The following is an 11160-nucleotide window of genomic DNA, read 5'->3' on the forward strand; positions in this document are numbered from 1 at the left end:
TTGCACAAATACAAGCCAAGCTAGAAGGAAGCACCTATGAAAGCAACAACTTTCTTTCTCATCCATAGTAATATTGATTTTGATGCTAGATAGTTTTGCTAGGTATAAAAAATAAAGTTCCACTGAGAGAACAAAGGGCCAAATAGAGCATCTATATTTGTTACAAAAAAGGGAAGTAGATGTGAAAGAGACTGAAAAAAAGGAAATTGGATAGTTTTGATACAAACTTTGTTTGCTTATGCACTGATGAGTCTAGTTTCATTATAGCACTGAAGCTATGAGAATAACTTCAGTCACTCCCTTGAATGGTGCAATGAATTAACCAGCTTATTTTTCTTAGTGCGATGATTAACCCCTTCTTTCATGTTCTGAGCTATAACATTTGCTGAATGTGCAATTTGTTATTCTTTTATTAATGGCATGTAGTATGAGCATGGGCAAAGCAAACACAAAAAAATATTATGTACTGGCATTTATTTACGTGCAAGGTGATAGGAAAATAGAATCCATCTTTGTAGAAGAGCACTGGGTTAATTTGTATGTTTCCGTAGCTACTGTATGCATAGAAAGAGTACTTGAAGGATTATTAAGCAACCTTAAAGCAATAAGTTAATTAAGCAGAAGGTAATAGGAGGAACAGTACATTTTTATCTTTATGTCAAGTATATAAAGTTTTGCTCCATGATAAAATAAATATATCTAAATTAATATGTAAGTTAATATTGGAAGTGAAATTGGGCCTTATGTAAGGAGAGTTAGCTACACAGCATCAGTTATGGTTAACGAGAGGCACACTGCTAAATTTACATATATTTCATTGAATGATTATTATGGGAAGCCCTCACAACACCTCATGATAGTAGTAAAAATGAGAAAAAAACAAACTACTAATTTTTAGATATTCATTAATAGGAAAGATTTAGTGTTAAGGGATCTACTCTTTGGCACTTTTTCACATAAGCCAGTCTTAGAGACTAGACAAATTACTACTACAAAAAGTACATAGTGAATTTTAAAATGTAGAGGAAAGCAGAAAATAAAATAAGTTCTAAAGTGAAGAAGCCATCAATTTTAACATTTGATGTCTAGATAACATTCATGAGATTGGTCATTAAATACTGTTTTGCTCCTTTTCTGCTGTTACACATACACACTCATAAACACACGTGTGTGTGTGTAATGATTTGTGTCCGTTTCAAGTGTTTTCACACCAGTCACACATTATAGAAATAACTAGAGCCATTTCTACAAAAGCAAAGTGAAGTGATGAGCTGAAAAGTGATCAGGGAATCTGATCCCATAAAGAAAGTCAGTCTGAATTGTTGAAACAAAAGCACTTTTTTTTTTCAAAAATACTTCTTTTTTGCAAATCATGAACAAAATGAAGTTAACTTAGTGTTTAACATTAAGAATGAAAGTTGTATCTTGACCCTAGAATTCCTTTCATAAGATTTAATTGTAATTGTCTCAAAGCATCAGATAATACATCTTTATCATTAAACATGAATTTAATGTCTAGGATAATTTTTAAAAGGGGAAATTAAATAATTTTATATGTCTCATATTTTCAGTGCTTTATCAAAATTTGATGTGAATATTACATTGCATTCAAAATCTTCACTGAATATCACATATATCTAAATGAAAAGAGAATTACTTTTCTTCATCTATTTTCTCAGAATCTATTCAGTACCCTATGGAGTACATGGAAGGAGTATATTTTTTGGAGCCAGTAAGTATGGGAGTCCATGATTCTCAGGTATTGAAAGAAAAAAGAGAAAGGGGCAAGAAATTCATTAAATAAAAAACCACAGATATTAACACATTTGACACATAAAAGTGATGAATTGCTGGAGACTACAATTCCTGGCAAACACCATTGTTCCAGATGCACCATGCTCCCCAGCATGCTACCTGAATGGTGGTTTTTATCCAACCTGTCACCCTGAGCATCTGTCTCAACCTGCTGAGGCACAGGCTTCCACCATGTGCATCAGGAAACACTCACTCATACTGTCATATAATGCAACAGGGAGGCATCGTCTCCTTACAGGTCTCTTTACATTGTACCATTCCATTAGGCAACAATTGTCCCAACAACCACACTTAAATTCAGTGGGGAAAAAAAGGTTAACATTAAAAATTTCTTCCATGTAATTCAATTTCTCACAATAGACGGAAACGGGGAAAATGTTTGCCCTGTTCAAAATGCTAAAACTAGATAACTTAAATTATTTAAGCCAATAAATAATATTATATTATATTTAACCCATTATTCCTCACCTACCCTCAAAGTAGGTATATAAAAGACTAGTTTGTTATTAATCCACAAATGTGCTAAATGTTAGCAAGATGATTTTTAAATACAAAAATGGTTTAAGATCACAAGGAAGGAAACAATGGTCACAAGGTCTTTACTTAAGCACATTTGTGCATAAATTTCCACCCAATTTCCAAGACAGTTGTATCACAAAGCTGTGAAATGTGCAAGAGTATACTTTTTACCCATCATTTGCTTTGTTTTGACAGAATGAGTAATGCAGACATTTATGTGTTCTTCCAGCTTCAATCAGTAAACCTGATTTTCAACATCTGCCCTCAAATGAAAATACAATAAACAAAACATTCAGACACTGGCTATATTAACCTTGGAAGGCAATACCTGTGGATTAAACATTAGAAGAAAACATATATTTTATTTTCATACTTTTGATATGATTGTAACATATTTCTTGAGTAATTTAAATGCTTCTTTTTCCCACACATATTCAAATCAGCAAGCCTGTAGCTGCACTGCAATATCAACAACTAGTTGTTTCAAACACTCAGCATCCAAATACAACTTCATTGCTACACTTACAAGGAATGAATTTTATGTGAATATGAAATGAGTATAAGCTTAAAATAAGTGAATCTAATATAATGGCTATTCCTCTTTTTACTTGGAAATAATAAATTAACATTATATTTTAAACATAAATTATGATTTCTTTTTCTGTTTTAGCCTTCATGTAAATTTACAATGGTATAATATATAATTTATTGTAAGTTTGCTACTTCATAGACAGATGCATATAATGGTTCCAGAATATATATTTTTGTCTGTCAAAATATTATATAAAATTATGCCTAAAATAAGTAGATTTGCAACTGTGTAAATGTTTAAGTGTAATGGCAATGTATTAAATTGTGCTGGTCAATTTAGGATATCACTGTCTAAATCTGGCTTTTGGGGGCCCTCTCTGAAACTAAATGTATATGGTGCTTCAAGACAATTATGCAATGAAATCAAAATAAACCATCTCATTACTGGAGGATAGGTAAATGCCACGTGGAAATGCTGCACCTCACGTAAGTCTTGGGGCAATATATGTCATAGCTCAAAAACAAATGTAAATTGTTTTTCTTGGAAAAGACATTCTACCATTGCACACAGGTCTTGTGTAAATCAAAGAAATCAATAGATTAATATCCATTAAGCATCTCATGCTCTACTGACTGAGCCAGCCAGGTGATTCCAGTTATATTCATTCCAACCACAAAAAGAAGATCTGCATTTTTCAAACCAAACAGCTGACCAACAGTTGTTATGTGAAGCCAATCTCTAAGTGATAAGTGGCTGTCATTGTGCTCCAACTATGTGCTCTGTATCTGTCATCTTATTCTCTCAAGATGTCTTTAGACAGGTAGTTATATACACTCTCAGAAGAACCTTGGCCTTTCATGCCTTAATTATGATAAACCTTAGTGCCTTTGGATGTTTATAGGGCAGAAGGGCCTATAACGAGTATAGGGATGAATGAAGGAAAGAATAAGTAGGTATGTCAGGGCAACATCACATCGAGTTGTCTGTCTTGTGGACACACTTCTGGAGATTAAACATTTTTGCTTTATCACAAATCTATAGTGTGGGGGGAATTATTAAGAGCCAGAAAAGAGACTGTATCAGAATATAATATTAGGGCCCATGAACGTTATCTTCATTTTAACCATTGTGTCTAGAGAGCTTAAATTTGATCATTAACATTCTCCTAGAACAGACATTCTTGAGAGAGATCCAGGAAGCTATGGGATAATGATAATTATTGTTTCTACAATTTTTACACTATCACCTCACGAAAAGTTCCAAAACAGTAAAAACAGCCATTGTATCCTATTTAAATTCTCTAAAGTCAGAGAATATGTGGTGACTCTGCTTTTATTTTTGGTTGGAAAACTATAGTTATCTATTTAAAAGAAGCAATGCATTATGTATTTTGGAGCCAAACTGCTGTGTCGATTTATCAGCTTGTCATACAGAGGCAGTTAGAAGCATAAACCAGATAAGACCAAAAGCCTAGTGATAGAATTTAGAGCAGTAAGTATTACTGAAAGAAATAATTGAAAATAGTGCCGTGCCGCACATGCAGCTGAAGAGAACACAGTAGAAGCATGGTGCCAGGAATCACACTCTTTTGGGGCCTGAAAGTGGACGGAGCTGGGAGAATTATTGAAACTCTCTGCATCTCTTTTATCTTTGTAAAGCTTCTTATTTGGATAACCTTTAAGATCTTTTATATCTCTAGATTTTTCATTACTCCCTTATTATGAAACTTTTTTGGAGAATTGTAGCATAGCTTGGTAGACAGTAGTTGGGAGTGGGACTATAGAACCAGACACACATGGCTTCCAATAGCAGCTCAGCATCAGATTGAGGGCCACAAGAGTTGCATGGTCTTAGCCAAGTCATTTAACCTCTCTGGGCCTCAGTTTCCCAGATGTAGATGGTATTTACTTGTTATTAGTACATTATATGATGCATACAAGCTTTCCTGAAACTGTCTTTCCAACTGGGAAAACTGTGACAAAAGTTATCTAGCTTTTGGGAAATCATTTTGACTTTGAATCTTGCGTTCAACTAGTTATCAGCATGGATTCTATGATAACGATGAAGAAAAAGGGACAAGTTTTAAACTACATTGACCTATAGGTCATATTTGCTTCACTTGGCTCTTCAATGACCTCATTCAACACAAGTTTTTTGCTCTGCTGCATGCACCCAAATTGTGTTCCATACCTGACCATTGGTTTCACTAGGCGTGGCTAAGTCCACGGTAAAGGTTACCTCTGCATTTATATGAAATTTTTGGGCAATACCGCTAACCAAGAGTACTTTGTGCCCAGAGTAAAGAACAGAAAGAGAAAAAGCCCAGGGCAGTTTTGCAGGCTTGGGAAAGTCTGAAAAATTTCTGTAGCTTAGTTGCCATGTGGATTTCTGATCATTTCATTAGAAGATATCACATGATTGAAATAATTTTTAAAGAGGTAATAACAATGATAGGATATTAAAAATTATTTTCTAACGTGCAAATCATCCAAAGTTGGCCTTCGAAACTCATAAATGTGTATGTTGAGGTGGGTTGGGGGTGGGAATAATACGTGCTAATGGGTTCCAGTGAAAATTAATATGAAATTTGAAAACATCAAGGTCAAGAAAGCATTGCAAACCACATTACTGTATGTAGGTTAAAATGTTCCCAGGCATAGATGATGGCCATGGGCACAAAATGTAAGCTAGGACTTAAGTGCAAGGAACAATTTGGGTTGAACCCATGCAGAGCAATTGCTGTCTCAAACCCATTTGTTCGTGTTCACAGGGTTTGAACACACACAATGAACGCCACATGTTCCGGTTTCTGTTAATCAACATTAAGTCCAAATTCATCCTTAAGAAAAAAATCTAACCTACATAGTGTTCTATTTTATAATAACTTCCTTTTTACATTTTCATTTGTATAGCAAAATTTCCATTAAATAACAATATACGTAGTAAATATTTCCCACATTTCATTTTCCAGAGAGAACTACAAAATCCCAGAAAAATCAGTTTTTAAAACTACAGATTTTAAAACATAATATAGAATAAAAAGACCTGATTATGGCTTTGTACACGTTTGGTGCAGTCTCCTATATCACAGTTATTCAGTGGGGCTAAAAAAAAAATCCTTAAAAGTGATTTTAGTTCACTCCATCTCCTAATTAAAAAAAAATTTTTTTAAACAAAATCTGAAGTAGAAGTGAGTTTTCAGCATTCATATTGGTGGCCTGTTAGAGTCTACATTGGAGACTCTTCTTTCTTACTGTCATCACCTCCTGACCCCAGGTGTTAGGAGATGCTGCCTTCAGTCCTGGCTTTCCTCCTGTTTGCTCTTGGATGACTTAATTGACGTTTCCCCATCTCAAATCATGTTCTATAAATGATCTAAATTTCTATAAAGGCTCTTTAAGCCTTCTTTCTGACTTGAAATTTAACCCTATGTTGGTCTAGACCTCCCCTCCATGTCAGATCAGATGTAATTTACTACTTACACTACAGCTATTCGAATTACCCCAAGACCTCGTTTCCTATCCTCTCCCTCACTGCCACTGCCAGCTGGTTAGTGACATCATGATAGCATCTTCTCTAGTGAATTATCCATTTTCTTCTTCTAGGAGATAGAAAGCGGGGACACTTTTTATCAAGGAAAATAACACTCATTTGTCCCCTCCAAGTCCTGTTTTCTTACCTTCAGAAATGTTCTATCTGTGAATTCAGCCCATCTTGTGATGTTAACAACATACAATTGAGTCTCGCTATAAATATACCCTTCACTTTGTCCAGGTAGTTGGCAAAAGCCTAAGGTATTGAACAACTCCGAGTTACCCAGCAGGTACCCCCTTGGAATCACTGGCCTATCCTAGTAGCCTCTGAAATATCTGCCTCCTAGTCTATGTTGAGCCTTCTAAGACCCATAAACTGCCCCCCAAAACTGGGTTATTTTTTATATAAGTTTCATCCACTTATTTGTGTATTATTCAACAAATGTTTATTGAACACCATCTACTCAGGAGGCTTGGACAGAAGAACTGTGTGAGCCCAGTGAGCTATGATCATGCCACTACACTCTAGCCCGGGCAACAAAGACCCAAGAAAACCCCCCAAAAACAAAATGGACTTGAGAGATTACCGAAAGTTGATTCTCCAGTAGATTCAGAAGGTTGATTCCAATGATTTAAACCTATTATATTGTGGGCCCACTCACAGGCATGAGAGAGCTGGGGGGAGCTGACCTGGGGAGAAGTTATTAATTTGCTTTTTTATATACTCAGGTGAGCTTTTTACACAGTTTCCAGGAGGGGGAATATAGTATGCATTAGAAAATGTATTTCATGTGCTTGAAGCTATTCTAGATTAAGATTTTATTGAGGAACGAGTCTTTAATCTAGATCATCTGTTCTCAGTCCTGGATATACACTAGAAACAACTGAGAAGCTTTTGAAAAGTATTGGGTCCATCTTAGACCAACTGACTTGGAATCTCTGGAATTAGGGACTAGTATCAGTGTTTTTCAAAAAGTTTCTCAAATTATTCTAATATGTAGCTGAGGTTAAGAAGAATTGATTTAGAGTCTGTATCTCTGGGATATAAAGAACTCATAATCGCTAATCTGATGCCTAGACAGGAAATGAAAGCATAGCTTCCCCTTTCTTTACTTGTCTGACAGATGACTTCTGAGCATTACAGATTTCATCTAACAAGAAGAATTAACATTGAACAATGAAGCCTAAGGGTTAAAAGTGTTGTGAAAGGGAGAGTATGGGGCATGTATGAGTGCCTAAAAAGGGGAACAAATCTAATCTGTGCTTTTGGGCAAGTACATCCTCAGTTGTTTAATACATGAAATGATGAAGTGCCATTCATACAGTAAGTGAACATTAAATCACTGCTCAGATTGTTTCCAAATACCATTTCCCTTTAAAGAAAATCAGGACTCCCTATAGGGAATGACTGATTCCAGTCTGTGGCAAGGAATGTTAAGAAGAACCTGGAATATCTTTGCATAATAGATAGCAAAGAAACTACCAGTGACCACTGAGATCATGTAAAAAGGCAGCTGAGCCAGAGAGTGCGCCGTCTGCCCTATGGGAGTCTCTCTCATCCTCCTACCACTGAGCTTTTCCCTAAGCAACCAGGGAAGTGCAACTGAACCCTACCCATGGGCCATACTTGCAGGGCAGCCAGGGGAAAGCTTTCGACCCCCACCTAACAGCACCAGGTGTAGAGCACGCACTTAAGACCCACAGGTGGCACTTACAGTGATGAAGCAGGAGACCCAGCTGCACCAATTAAGTATAGCCGACCAGAACAGTGCTGCAGCAACAAAAAACTAAATTGCTGTTGGATCCACAGCTCATAGAAGTAGGCCAGCGCCTAAACTTTAAACCCAAACAAGGTGACTACCTGCTAAAATACAAAATAAAAATAAAACCCAGAGACTGCAAACATACCCTTCAAAATATCCAGAATACCATAAAAAATATCAGCCATACCAAAAGCCAGGAAAATCACAATTTGAATGAGAAAAGGTAAATCAACAAAGGCCAACAGGCTGACGAGTAAGATGTAGAAATTATATGACAAGGGTTTTAAAGCAGTCATCCTAAAATGGCTCCCACGAGCAAACCCAAATGTTCTGGAAACAAATGAAAAGCATGAGAACATGAAATGCCTGCAAAGAAATAAAAGGTACTAAAATGACCAAATGGGCATCATAGAAATAAAATTAAAATAAACAGAACAAAAACTCACTGGTTGAGCTCAAGAGCAGAATGAATATGACAGAGAAAAGAATCAGCAAACTTGAAGATAAAACAATAGAAATTACTGAAACTGCGTAACAGAGAAAAATGGACAGAAAAAGGATTAAACAGAGTATCAGAGACCCATTTGACAATAACAACAGATCTGGCACTTACATCTCTGGAGCATAGATGGAGAGAAGAAAAAGAGTGAGTTGAAAAAGTATTCACACAAATATTACGTTGGTGCAAAAGTAATTGCTGTTTTTGACATTGCTTTTAACCTAATAATAACGGAAATTTTCCTAAACGTGACAAAAGACATAAACCTAAAGTTTCAATAAGTTGAACAAATTCCCAACAGGATAAACTATTCCCTACCTATGCGGGAACTCCAATCCAAATAGCAGTTGATTTCTCACCCGGAGGCATGGAGGCCAGAAGAAAATGACACTACCTGTTTCAAGTACTGAAAAAAATACAAAAACAAAAACGAAAAACAAATGTCAACCCTGAGGTATATATCTGGAGAATATTCGTTACTAATGATGAGGAAATAAAAACATTCTCAAATGAAAGATTGCTCATTTGATTGTTAAAGCAAAAATTGTAAATCATCTCACAAAGTGCCCAACACGTGTAGAAGGAATAGTTAAGAAAATTACATATTTAAAACAGGGAGGGTAAGGGGCCCTAAACAGGGGTAAGTTTTCCACCTATTTCACTCTATGTCACAAAATATCAACACCTGCATACTGATGAAATGCACGTGTATATTGTTTGTTTGTTTGTTTGTTGTTTGTTTTGAGATAAGGTCTCACTCTGTTGCCCATGCTGGAGTGCAGTGGTTTGATTGCTCTTCACTGTAGCCTCAACCTCCAGGACTCAAGCAATTCTCCTACCCCAGCCTCCTGAGTATCTGTGACCACAGCTGTGTGCTACCACACCTGGAATTTTTTTTTTTTTTTTTTTGTAGAGACAAGTTATCACTGTGTTGTCCAGTCTGGTCTCAAATCCCTGGGCTCAAGCCATCCTCCTGCCTTGGTCTCCCAAAGCCCTGGAATCACATGCATGAGGCATATGTATATTATAACACCTAGAACAGCACTCAGAAAACTGTACAAATTGATGTACTCAAAAACACCATAAACAAGTCAAAAAATAACTCTAAAAACGTTCAAGTAACCCACAAGAGAATCCAGGCATTTAAATAGTTAAAACAGTCTTGACGGAGAATAACGTGGAGGGAATCGTGGCTGAGAAACTTGTGATGAATCTTTTCTCTATCTTGACTGTTATTGGTGGTTATAGAAATTTACACATGTGATCTAACTGCATAGAACTCTGGGGAAACAGCTTCCCTGGAGAAAGTTCTTATAAGAGACCTAGTGTTCTAAGATGCCACGTGGATACCATGATAATTAGCTCTGTAACCATGTTTCCAGTTATTTGATCTGATCTGAAAGTATAATAAAGCTTCTCTCATTCCCGAGAACACCAAGTGACCACAGACCAACAAGGGCTCTAATTTACACTCGAGCATGTCAGGGAGATTGGAGTGTTACCTTCCTACACACATTTTGGGAGACAGAAAGTTCCAGAAATCTGAGGCACTTCTGGGTCACAAAAGCCAAGGCACACCAGTATATCGGAAGTTTAGAGAGATTTTATTTAAATACTGAAGGGTTGAAATTAGGACCTATACCCATTACCTTTCCAAGGAGACTCAAGAGGTGAGGATCACAGCTTCCTCCTTCTCCTCTATAAGCAGAGCAAGGTCATGTTTTTTTGTTTGTTTGTTTTTCTCATACATCATCCATGGAGCATCCAACACACAGGAACACTGTTCCAGAAACCACCCCCACACCTTTCTTCAAGTGAAACACCCATTGACTGCCACTGATCTAGCTGCTTATTGCAATAATTGTGTCTCCTGCCTTCTGATAGTCGAGCATCTCCACCTGGACCCTACTGTTTTGGAGTCCTATCATCCTTACTGCTTACTAGTGGGCTCCTGCTACCATTCTCCTTGTCAAACAAAGGAAATCATCACTACATTTCTTAATGGTGCTGGTAACTCTCTCACCACCACATTCTTCATAGCTGTGATCCTCTGAATCTTCCATGAAACACCATATGGTGCTTTTCCAGCACTACTTGGCATGTCCACTCCAGCGAGTCTGCTTCTCTGAGTGTTTCGGCCCTTTCCTTCATTTTCTGAGATGACAATTCTGGTGTCTTCAACTTCACTGAGTTGGGCCAAAACATTTTCATGTTTCTAGGAGCTGTCCTAGCAGTGAGTATGCATCATCTTCAGGAGTCTTTGCCAGGGTGTTACACCCTGTATCTCAGGAGAGTGCTTCCATCACTGGAGAGGCTGTTGCCACACTACAAGATAAAGATGGAGTACACGAGATCCCAGCCAGCTCCATCATCAGCCTCTCCAGTGCTGACATGGTATCAGGCTACTAATTTTCCAAATTTTTCCACTCTGCTTCCCAGGAGTTTCATCAGACTAGTAGCCACACTGCCACTTGGACACTTTGAACTCCCATTATCAAG

Source organism: Macaca mulatta, chromosome 13, assembly GCF_049350105.2.
Source record: "Macaca mulatta isolate MMU2019108-1 chromosome 13, T2T-MMU8v2.0, whole genome shotgun sequence".
NCBI lineage: Eukaryota > Metazoa > Chordata > Mammalia > Primates > Cercopithecidae > Macaca > Macaca mulatta.